The sequence below is a fragment of the Cupressus sempervirens genome, chromosome 4, assembly GCF_028749045.1.
Source record: "Cupressus sempervirens isolate cs-2001-9-10 chromosome 4, ASM2874904v1, whole genome shotgun sequence".
Classification (NCBI taxonomy): Eukaryota; Viridiplantae; Streptophyta; class Pinopsida; order Cupressales; family Cupressaceae; genus Cupressus; species Cupressus sempervirens.
The window spans coordinates 480,151,395-480,165,045 of NC_143121.1; positions in this window are offsets into that span (position 1 = coordinate 480,151,395).

Sequence of the window (13,651 nt, forward strand, 5' to 3'; positions counted from 1 at the left end):
TCACCCATATTTCATGCTCCCATCATAGACATTGAAGGAGGTTGCAAAAATTTAAAATGACTTAACGCCGTGGATTAGAGATTGAAGGAGTATGAGCATGAAACCCACACACTCTTTGAGTATTTGGAGCTCCTGCACCATGTACAAATAGGGATCTTAGCTTGTGTGGGAGTGATGAGTATGGAGTACATGTGTTGGTGTTCACAAAATAGGGATGTCCCTTTCCATACGACTATATCATCCCCTATGGGAGTATTATCAAAACAACATGCAACCCAGGCAACAACTCATCATTTATGAATAAAATGCCAATGGAAATCATAGTTAAGATGATGTTGAATTTCTCTTTCTTGGCAATCTTGGAGGAATGACTCTTGACTTGCAAACGCATGAGCCTTCTTGTTTCTTGCCAATAATAATATACTCAATTTGAACCACATATAGAATATTTCACCTTTTGAGCAAAGAGGTTAATAACCACCTCAAAAATATGTATTTTGGAGCTCAACCTTAACCTTTTTGGATGAGAGGTTAAGGTTAATGGTTCAGAATACATATTTTGAACCCTTAACCTTAACCTTTTTAAAGATTAATGGTTAATGATTTGGTTGCAAATAGGTATTTTGGTTCCTTCCATTAACTTGCAAAAAAATTTGACTTAGGAACTAGATTTTAAAAATTTGAAGTGTTGGATAGAGTCGAAGATGAAACGGGTGCACTAAGATCAGAAAAATGTTAAAAATACAATCGATAATTAGCCCTTTCAAAGCTTGAATTTTGATACATTTGAACTTGTTTCCACTCAAAATAGAGATGCAATTTTTGTGATTTGGCAGATATAAGAACCATGGCAACAATATTACTCTTCTTGGTTAAATGCTTTGCCTCAAATATTAGTATTACCTACTATTCACTATATACACATTGTAATTGACATGAATTTTATTATGATAACAATACATGATGGGAGCACATTCCATTCCATAGGAAAGGGATAATGTCAAGTATACAGCCTATGCAACACATCATTTCTCAAAGTACATTTCATATTACATAGTCTCTTTCTTTTGTTTCCTTCTTGGCAGCAAATTTGACTGCAACTTATTTATTAATATGCATGCTTCTTGGGGGTGGATGCAGTCTATGTAGCCACATTCTTCATTGTTGCATATAAGACTATATTGTCCTCTACCTGGAAAAACTCCTATGAAGAACTAGCCATATCTAGAGAACCCTCCTTTTCAATGATAGGTACAAATTTGTATAAAGTATAGACTTCAATCTTGGTTGTTGGTTACAGTGTATAAGTGACCTCTCAAGAATGACAAGAGTATTCATGAATTTCAAAAGGAATGATGATGGAAAAGTATTGTAGGTTATTCAATACCATTTCCCATGTGAATTCTGACATGTGTTTCAAGCTCATTTGCAAACTTTGACTATGACAATCTCCATTATATTATGTAAATTGTCATTTTAATATATAAATTACCTTATTTAGATTACCTTATCTTCGATTGTGTGTAATTTTAATTTTAATGTTTATAGAGGATTCTTATATGTAATTTCAAACTCTCTCAATCATCGATGCCTCACTGAATTAGTTAATATTAAAGTCTTAGTTGAGGAATTTCTTATTAATCTTTGATTAGGAGATAGTGCTGACTTCCATTATCTTTCAAAAAATAATGTGATTTTTTAAAACATATATTTTCATTAATACAAATCAACTACATCATATTTTCAAACTCCATTTGCATTCAAAGACCAATGGCAGGAATTATGACACCATGGGTCTCTTGTTTCAAAAGTACTCATTGATTACTTCCTGTTGGTAGATTGAAATATTTCTTCACTTTATACATTCCAATACTTTTCTTTTAATTCTATTATTTCTTCAATCCTGTGGTAGAATATTAATGAGGCCTTGAAAACAAAACCAAAAATATCTCCATGGATGACATAAAGTTACATAATATATTTCACATGGTAAAATATGGTAATACGTGTCTCAAGAACTAACCTATAGCTAGTTTTAGCATTTCCAACACTTAGCAATAGCTAGCTAAAGATATAATGAAGATTGAGAAGAAATTAGAATCTGATGGAAATGTGGAATAATTTAATCTTCGAGAAAATGTATCAAAATAAAATTTGTTTAATGAAGTTGTTACACATTCTATTATTTTTATAAAATCAAAAAACAAATAAATCACGTGTGTGAAAAATCTTATTTTATTACTATTATCGAATTTTAATTTTTGAAAGAAATTATTTAATAAAATTAAAAAGCCAATAAACTATTGTTATGAAACTTCTTATAATTTTTTTAATTTTTTTTTTTTTAAACTTAACTAAAACTGCTTCAAATCCTATATTCTTAATCAATTGGGATTTTTTCCACACTTAATTTTTGGTTTTTGATATTTTGATTTTATTAAATAATTTATTCTTCATTAATTAAAGATACATAATAAAATTTAAAAATATGTTTGATGTGTTTTAATAATATATTTTCTTTTTTGTTCTTGAAAGTTTAATCATGGCATAATAATAAATAAGATATAAGATTTGATAAAATATTGAAACATGTAGCTTTTATCTCGTTTTTTCCCTAAAAGTTTTCTTTTGAATCTTTTTTTCTAAGATCAGTATTCTTTTGAATCTTGTAAGATTTAATAACTTTTAGTTTTACTTTACAAATCACATCTATCTAACTCGCAGTTGCATACTTTTGTTCATTCAACAATAAGCCAATAGATGAAATCCTTTTTTAGAGAATAAATAAATTAATAATAAATTATTTTTTAATATAATTTTAGAAATAAATTAGATTTAATTAATGTAAAATAAAATGTTTAAATAGAGTAAAAGACATTAATATTTATTTGATATTCAATGTATATTGTATATATAAATAAAGTAATCCGCAATAAAATTTCAAATAATCTATTATAAAAAGATAACATAGAATATTTTACATGGTTATAATAGAAAACCATCTAAATTATGTAATTTAATAATTTCTAAATAAACTAAAATTACATCAATTACATTAAGATTTCTATAATGACAATTCAAGTATTGCTAAAAGTTAATTTTAAAAAATCAAATTGAATACTTAATATTAACTTATACACTTTCTAATTTTTAAACATGATTTTATTAATATCTATAATGGTAAAAAATCAATGGCACCAAGCTCATATAAACACATAAACCACAAAATGTGTTAATTACAAAATTATTATATGAAAAAATTCAATAATTATTTTTGCATTCAAATATGTAGGATACAAAAGAATTATATACACTTAAATAGAAAATGCACTAATAAATATTACCATTACAAAACTTAGAAACTATAAAATATTAAACATTATAAAACTTAGAAACTGTAAAATATTTTCTTTTTCAAAAGAGGGTTAAAATAACTATTAAATTTTTTACAACATTCAATCTAGAACTAGACGTGCCTTTCACTTCTAACTTGCTAACTAGATTCATATAATTTTATAAGATTCACTTAATCGATTTTAGAAAATGGAAATGAAATAACTTTTCACAAGTACAAAGAACAACTTAATGCAACATAAATTTAGAAAATGTGGACAATTAAGAAAGAACCCTAAGCAAATGGAATGAGACAACATATTTATTTCATCAAACATAAATATAGAGTTTTATTTACATGGACTTTATGGTTCAGTCTTCATTGATTCTCCAATCCTAATAATTGCATGTGCTCTTACCAGTGTAGCTTTGCACTAGTTGTGTTTGTGGAGGGGTCTTGTGTTATTGCATGTTTTGCCCCCATTGCAACTTTGCACTTGAGGAGGACTTTGCTTCCTTGGATAGCCTTTCAATTAAGTGCACATATTGATTGGCAATGTTAATCCTCAATTTTTCCTGCATGATAAGGATATGTATAATTTTTTCTAAAACTTTTAAATGCATGTAGTGTAGGGAGCTAAGAATGACACATACAAAACTATCAAAAATCAAGTCAGTTTAATTTAATTTCCATTGAAATAGATATGTAAAGCATTTTCCTAACTCAAGTTTCTACAAATATATATATATATATATATATATATATATATATATATATATATATATATATATATATATATATATATATATATATATATATATATATATATATATATATAGATATATATAGATATATATATATATTCGAAATATATTTGAAATGCATTTGTTGTAGGTGGCTAAGCATACCTCAAATTATAAGTTGAGTTGTACTCTCTAAATGCCTCCAAATCTTTCACACTTTGCCTTGGATTCATCTGGCTACTCTAAAATTCCATTAAATTGAGTCACGTCTGCCATTGGGGCTAGTTTTCCATTAACACAATTTTTTCTATTTCTATCTTTCAAGGAAAAAACATGCTAAAAAGGAATGTATAGAAAACTCAAAAAAAACAAGTTAAAAGGGAATGTCCAAAAAATTCAATGGAGAGGGAAAAATTAGACACTCACATAAGAATAGAAATGAGTTCAAATGAAATAAAAAAATGAATTATAAGAAATCAAAATAATTAGAAAATGTGATAGAGGTTGACAATTTTCCGATGACAAATTGAAAATCTGAGCCTATCGGCTTCATTAAATATTGAAAGTTTAATTAGTAAACTATTTTAAAGTTGTCTTTTTGAATGTGTTAAAAGCGCTTGTCATTTTTTTACCAAATTTATTATTTTAAAAAAGATAATAGAACTATAAGATTTGTAAAATATCAATAGAGAGTTTCATCATACAAATTAATAAATATGAGATTATTTATTTATTTTTGGTACTCTCTTTTTGAATTCCTTTTTGAATTTCATAGAGTAATTAATTTTTTTATTACTCTTTTTCTACATTTACAAATTGAGTAAAATACTTAGATTTATCACGCTTTCATTAAAAGACAAACTTTAGTAGTATCTATAAATATCTTTAAAAAAATTAATCATGATAGATTAATTAATATAATAAAATATGTGATAAATCTTGATTGAAGCTTGATTAAAAACATATTTACCTAGTAAATTTCCTTGATAGTTACTCTTGCATTTCACGTTCACATAAATTCTTTTTCAAAAATCTTTAAAAAAATATTTATTGCAAGATGGTACACAAAATAAATAATAATATCTTAAACATGTCAATTACATGAATGAATTTGCAAAACAAAATTTAAGAAATAAGGTATTTATTTATAATTATCAAATATAAAATAAAATTTACAAATAAAATTAAATATTTTCAAAATCACAAACAATTTTTCATAGAGATGTGAAATAGCACTTAAACTTTGTTTCTTTTTGTGAGATTGATGGATTTCAAATTATTTTTTCCTACATATAATAAGTTTTGAAAGAGTGGGCCAATAAAGAGTCAATGAAAAAAATAGAAAGTTTCATGTAAGATTTGAGTTTAATTTTTAGAAATGTCTAAATTTAGGATTTTTCAGAAAACTGACAAGTACTGACAATATTTTTGTCAAAAAGTAAAATTTCAATAGCAAAGCTCTCACAAATAGCCTATTGCCTAAAAAGTAATTGATCCATTTTTATATCGAGTTTTTAGTTAAAAGAATTTAAACATGTCTTAATTTATACCTCTTTACAGATAAGATAATTTGGTTCATATTTTGACATTCCATCTTTCTCACTTCCTCTATCTTTCCTAAGTCACATTATGTCTCTTATCTCTCTCTTCTCATTGCTCTTATTTTCTATATTTATACTTCCCTCTCTCACTTAAATATATGTGCTCCTTCTTCTCTCCCTTTTTCTCAACCTACCCCTCTTCTCTCCCCTCTCTATATATATTTCATCTCTCTCTTTCTATCAATAAATAATGAATTTATTAAGTTAGTAAATAATACAACCAAAAATGCAACTAAAGTTTTACAAGAAATATTTTTTTGGTCGATATAATATACTTTTTATTTAATATTTAAAAAAGAAATGTAAATCAACTATTAAGGCCCTTTTCCTTAGCCTATCACCCACCCTATACCATATATCAACATTACATTATCAAATACTTAAAGCCCATACCAAAACCTTATACACCACTCTATACATCCTACCATCTTTATGATGGTATCCAACGATGAGTTGTATCCTAAAATAGGCTTCCCAAGGTTTTTGAACAACTCTCACAACCCAGGAAAGGACACTTTAACAATAGTTTGAGTATGTGGTACGCCACCCATCTACACAAAGCCTTATGTTAGTACTTCATTCGAAATGTAAAAGTAGCTTCCATTGCTTTGCAATCCTTAACCTAGCTAAACACTTCACCTTCCTTCCAAACACAAACTCAAGGATTCCCAAATCCATTCTAAATTTTTTGTCACATTCCCATGCCCCTCACCACTCTCCCAGTGGCAGGGATGTTCATTGTCGCTACTCTGCCTCTCTTAGGCATGGCTCGGGATGGTCACCGAATGCTCCTCTTGCTATTCCTAGATGGCCTACCCTTGCTATTGATCCCAAATGGTCATTCCTCAGCCTAGACCTAGCAATTTTTTCGTCCAAGGTGGAGGGAGGGGGAAAAGAACAAATTGATACTGTTGATGACAGGTGGGATCCTCCTGAGCCACCCTCCAACCCAATTGATGCATGGGGGTTTCGTGGTCGACAGGATCCACCTCCCTTGACTGGCACTGCTTTAGTTGTCTAAGGGTTGCTTTTATGTTTTTTTTTAATATGAATAGTTGTTATTGTTTCTAGCTCTTCCATTTGAACTCTCGCAAGGTGATCTTGTATCCCTGAGGTCATTTTTTGTGAATATGTAACTTTGATATTTAATTAATAGAGAAGGGACTATTCATAAATAAAAAATGTTTCATCGAGATATTATTATTCTTTTGTTTAAGGAGGGTTTTGACAATATTTTAATATTTCAAGTAATACTCCAATGAAATATTGTTTTATTTAGAGACATGAGGAATTTAGTTTCACTAATGATGAAAATAATAGGGAAACATGTTTCGAATGTTGGTAAATTAAATTATGATATTTTCCAATCAGATATTATTTAAAAGAATATTTTATTTTATGTCCAAGATGTAGAGTATGGTTCTTTCTTAAAATTAAAGGACATTATATGTTTTTAGGATAATAAAAATATTATTTTTTATCTATTGCCCTTAAATATATATTTGAAAGAATACTTTTTAAAGCATGTTTTTTACTTCATTATTTTTTTCCAAATATGAAGTGTTATGATAATGTTTTTAATGAAGGAAAAATAATATTTTCCAAATATTGTCTTTTTTTTTTTGAAAAAAGGGGGTAAAAATTTATTCAATCAAAACCAAATTATAGAGAAAAGGCCAAAGGCCCACAACACCACAACATATTCTTGTCTTCCAATATCAACTACTCAAGGATCTCACAATACTTAGGAGGTAGCTCATCCCTACCACTAATATCCCACCTAACCATGTTCTCTAAAACCCAATTTTCCAAACAATTTGCCACTCTGTTCCATTTGCGAGGGATATGAAAAAGGAGACATAGTTCAAGGAACTACAAAGACTTAGAATTTGTTTGGCCAAAGAGGCAAGTTGCCAACTAACATCCTCCAAACTCTGGTTATTCAACATGTCCACAACAATCTGAGAATCAGGCTCATAGATGATCTTCTTCCATCCTAAACAACATCCTCACTCAACAATAGTCTTAATAGCAAGGGCCTCTATCAAATTATTAGAATGTTGACCCTTGTAAATGGAGAAGAGAGAAACTGCACTACCATCATTACCTCTAGCTATAGCCCCAATACCAACATGGCTAGGGTTCCCTTGAGAAGAATCGTCTGTATTAATCTTCAAGATCCCAACCGAGGGAGGAGTCCACCTCCCATCCTAAAAACCCATTGCTTACCATGGTGAGGTATTTTTCCAAGAGTGCATTCCTGACTATTATCCCCCAGGTTTAGATTCCTCACAATAACTTGATCACCAGGATCTATAGTTTTAGACATATCACACTTGGCAAAAATAGTCTCCTAAAGCCTGCTAAGAATCATCTTCCACAATTGAGAGCTTTATAATTTGGAGTCACAAAAAATTCTATGATTCCTTTCTAGCCAAAGATTCTAGAGAATGAAAATCGGCCCAATTGTCTAGGTAACTTGCAAGAAAGAAGTCTTCACTAGAGGTTTGACCAAGCTTTCCCAAAAATCAATTAGAGAGGTAGCATGAAGACAACCATGACACCAAGCTTCCCACCATCTATGTCATATCTCTCTCGAAAAAGGGAAAAGAAAAAACAACTAGGAGGTACACTCCTCATTGTGCGAACAAAGGAAGCAAACAGAAGGTCCCTGAAAACCTTGTTTGCAAAGGCTCTCCCAAGTGAGGCATTTCTTCTGAAACCAGCAACCATAAGAACAAATTACATTTAAGCCAAGAAAATTTTCCTCAAACCTTCTTCCACCAGTGCACATTAGCTAGACCATGTAAGTTACTATTAATTATAGAATTGGCTTGAGCCACAATAAATTTACCTTTTGGGCTAGGACTCCAAGCTAGAATGTCCCTCCCATTAAGGAAGCTACAAAACCTATTCTCCAAAACTTTAGAAAGAAGGGCACAATCCTCATCAGAGCCACCCACAGGAAACTCCTGAGGATCCTTCCAGTCAGTCACCTCAACCTAACCCAAACACTTGATAGTCTTAAAATGCTCCACCTTAAACCATCCAACATTAGTAAAAGTATGGCAAAAAGGCTAGATCTGGGGAAAACAAGAGATAATGAGAGAGTGGCCATCCCAAGAGTCCTGCCAAAATAGAGCATTCGAGCCTCTATTACAAATCCAAAAGAGACCTACCTTAACAAGTTGGGCTCCCTTCTTAAGAGTGTCCCAAATAAAAGAGCCTTTACCCACTAAAGAAAGTCATGGCACATCAAAGAAATCACCACCAGGAAATCACTTATGGGCAAGAATCTTGGCCCACTCTTGATCTTGATTGTTGCACCATCACCAGTACATCTTGGCAGCCAAATTCGTGATAACAAAAACCATCAATCTAAGACCAAGGCCTCAAGCATGCTTTGGCCTACACATAGATTCCCACTTGACCAGGCTCCACTTTGAAGATAGAAGGTTGCTAGACCAAAGAAATTGTCAAGATAAAGCATTGAAGTCCCTCACACAATTAGAGGGGGGGACCTAGACACAACACCTATAAATGGGGAGAGACTGCACCACAGTCTTTAGAAGAACCACTCTCCCATTCGAAGATAACCATCTGTAAGTCCAATGACTAACCTTACTCCATAATTTATCCAAAATCCCCTACCATTAGCCCCTCTATTGAGAACCCAAGGACAAAGGGACCCCAAGGTACATCAAAGGGAGGGAACTGATTTGAAATCTAAGAATTCTAGCAATCTTGCTCTGAATAAGCCAAGGAGTATTAAAGAAATAAATAGAAGACTTATCTTGATTAATTCTTTGACCTGAGGCTTTCAAATAGGTGTCCAAAGCTTTCCTAATATTCATTGGCTTACTGATTCTAGCCATGCCCATCAACTCGGTGTCATCCACAAACTGAAGATGAGAGTGGGAAGGGCAATCATTATTCTAGCTTCGACCTTGGATAAGACCCCACCTCATCTATGATTTTAGAAACCTCCCAAAACCCTCTTCCATGATAATGAATACGTAGGGAGATAAAGGGTCCCCTTGCTGAAGTCCCCAAGAGGCACCAAACAAATCTAAAGGTTCTCCATTAATAAGAATTGAGAAGGAGGACGAGGTCACACAACTAACAACCCAATTCACCTACTCCTCATCAAACCCAAAAGTCAAAATAAATTTTTGTAAGAACTGCCAACTCACCCAATCATAAGTTTTAGCCATGTCAAGTTTAATGAACATAGTTTTCTCCTTAGAAGTAGCCATAGAGTGAACTGCCTCCATTGCAATCACAACCCCATCCAAAATTTGCCTTCCTTCAACAAAGCCACCTTGTTTAGCAAAGATCAAAGAACCAAGGAATGGATTGAGTCTCTCAACAATCAATTTGGTGATGATCTTGTAGACAATATTACATAATAGTATAGGCTTGAATTGATCCAACCAATTAGCCCCATCCTTCTTAGGTGTGAGAGCCAAGAAGGTAGAATTCAAAGATTTTGACATCTATTTGTTTCTGCGTGATTCTTGGACCACATCTAGGAGATCAAACCTTATTATCTCCTAGAATTCTTGAAAAAAATCAATCAAGAACCCATATGGGCCATGGGCCTTTAGCACAACTTTATCTAATTTAGGTAACAAGATAGGACTTAAGAGAGCCCCATTCATCTCTGTAGAGACAAGGTGGGGGATACAATCTAGGACGGCCTACTCCTTAGTCCCAGTAGTAAGATCCTCCCTGTAGTAAAGAGATTAGTGACAACTTCCCTAGAAATTTCTTCCCAAGAAAAGATCTGAGCTCCATCAGTTGAGACAAGAGAGGAGAAAGAATTCCCTTGCCTGCAGGCCTTAACTAAGTTATGAAATAAAGTAGTGTTCCTATCCCCCTCCTAAAGCCAATCAACACAAGATTTCTACTTCTAGAAGATCTCCTCATGAAGCTCCCACTCTTCTAGACCCTTAAGGGCTAAGGCTTTAGCTTTACTTAGATCATAAGTCAACCCCTGGTCCCAAATCTGGTGAGTAATATTATCCAACTTGGTTTGGGCAGATTTCTTCTAAGCATGTAGGTTCCCAAAGTACTATTTATTCCATCTCTTAAGCCTATACTTCACATGTTGAAGCCTCTTGTTGAAGGTAAACATGGTCATCCCATGGGCAGGCATCCCCTCATAGCACCAATCCAACATAAGGTCTAGAAGAGATAGATCTCTTAACCACATCAACTAAAATTTGAAAGAGGGATTTTTGGTAACCCTGTAAGTGGTGATGGAGAGCCTAATAGGCTAGAGGTCAGAGCCTCTCCAGTCAAGAATCTCAGAAATGGTGATCCACCTATTGTTCATCCAATAGCAGGACACCAAAAATCTATCAAGCCTCTCTGAGATAGCCTCAACCCCACGTCTTTGATCATTTCATGTGTAGAAACCATTGGTTGGCTCCACATCAATGAGGTTCAAGGAACCAATCATATCCCTAAGCAAATTTGAAGACGGGTCCAACCTTGGTATCCTCCCTCATTTTTCATCTAGGCTAGTAACAACATTAAAATCTCTAGCCATAATCCATGGGAGAAATGGGTCTAGGGTCTAGATGAATCTAATATGGGCCCATAAATGGGACTTTCCTAAAAAGATAGTAGGAGCATAAATATTGGATAAAAGACACCTTTCTCCAATCTCAAAACTAGAGGCAGCCAAAGAAATGGAGGACTGAATAGAAATCCACCATAAGGGAGAAACTTCCCTTAGATTCTAGAAGCCAGCCACCCCACCGCCCAAACTGTTCAAAGCACCCACCCCCTGTCAAGAACCCTAGGGCCAAATGTTCGAAGCACAATTCACCAAATCATCCATTGTAAGCTTAGTTTCTTGAATAAAGACCACATCAAGAGCTTGATATTCAATTAAACTATGAACAACCTTTTATCTGGGGATGTTGTTCAACCCCCTTACATTCCATGACAAAATAATCATTTATGGGGGTGGGAGAAGTGGGTTTCACAGACCCATACTCAACCAAAGTATCACCCATGATCTTCACCTTCTCTTGATTAGTCTTCCTCCCACACTGTCAATTTATCTATAGTCCCCTTTTTGAAGGATTTTTGTTGAATGCCCAAAATAGGAGGAATATCCTATACAAAATCTGAAGTCCCCCTAGAAGTACTGGGATCAGGAACCACCAAAGCTGATCCCTTCAGACCCTATGACCCCCAAAGATCTCTAGAATCCAAAACTTGATGAGGTAAATCGATATCTAATTATCTAGCCTGTTGGTCCCCTGAAGATAATATTTGGTCATCCTTCTACGCATCTTTAACTTGTGCCTCATGCTGACTAAAGCCCCAAAAAAGAGTTCAATTGGAATACCTTCCTCTTGGACCAAGTCACCAAGAGCATCAAACCTATTAAAGGTGCCCTCAGTCTGTGTGTCCATCCAAGGCCTCTTCTTACCTTTTCCTTTGTTATGAGATTTAACCTACATAAATCCCTCACTATCAACGAGTCCATTAGATAAAGGAGCCTTCCCCTTATCCTTTCTAGAGGGTCCAGGAGTAGCCAAGGTGGGGGGGAACTTATTCCTGAGATATTTGCGATGTAAATGCCCATATTCATGGCAAATTCTACATCTAAATGGAAGGGTCTCATAATCTAGCTGTTGGATCCAGGAAGATGATCCCATACAAATCTCCATAGAATTTGGCAATAAATTATTTAAATCAACTTCTACATAAATACGAGCAAAAGAAATTACCTTCTAATCTTGAGTCTATGTAGTTGAACCCACAGATTTTCCAAGAAGCAAAGAGATTAAGTGAAGAATATCTTCCCTCCAGAATTCCAAAGGAAGTCTGAGCAAGTGAACCCACACTAGAACTCACGAGGGAATCTTCTTAGCAAAGTTGAATCCCATGTGCCAAGGCTTGATGAAGAGCCCCACCTAGTTAAAGAAATAAGGCCTCCTTCAAATCCCTTATTCTTATCTGTCATGCTTGAAAAGATAACCATAAAGTAGTTATTAGCCGCTAATAGAATCTCCATATTGCCTTCTAGGTTCCACATCTAGTGCACCCAGGATTCTTAAACAGGAAAAGAAAGGTGAAGGCCCAAAAATTTGCAAATAAGAACATGATTTCTCTAGTATTCAACATCCTCTGAAACTTTCTCAGGTTGGATAACCAAAAATGGTTGGTCCTCAGATTTCTACAAACATCCATTTACTTTTCTTAGTCGAAACATCCCTTTTGGAGAGGAATCACCTTCCCCTAATTGGGGTTTACCATTTAGTTCCTTATCATTGGCATGTAGTAAAGGAGACAGCTCACCCATCTCCATATCTCTGACAAAAATTTGAGAAGAGGCTATACCTTGATCCCCCATTTCCCAACAAACTAGGACTTAACAAGATAGATAGAAAAATAGGGAAAAAGTTCCACAATCATAGACCGCCACAAGCCCCCCACCGAGGATGCACCAACTATTGTGAACAGTCTGCAAATATCCACCGACGAGTTGGGAAAAGGCCAGGCCTCCTGATCAACCAGCGCCCGCCCAATGCAATGGATTAATGACCACCGAGAGTAGCAAAGAGGTTCTTCAAAGAGCACAAACATCCATTGCAAGTTGGGTTAGGGAACATAGGCCCTAGCGCAAACCAAACTCTCACACACCATCTTTTTTCTAGGTCCCAAATATTGTCTTTAAATAAAAGTACCTGACTGTATTATTTTCTATGCAAGGCTTATTAATCAAATATTATTATGGAGCAAGAAAGTATTTACCGAAGGAATGAAGAAGAATAAAGAAGCATTATTCAATTGTCAGAAGATTGATCATTCCAAAGGACACGAACATTGAAGAAGATGGAAATGGTAATAGAAGATTAATTATATGCATTGTAATTATTAAAATGATTAGTTGCATTCAATTAAGAAGCAGTGTGGTGATAATTTGAAGCTTGTATGTATCCTTTTATTGT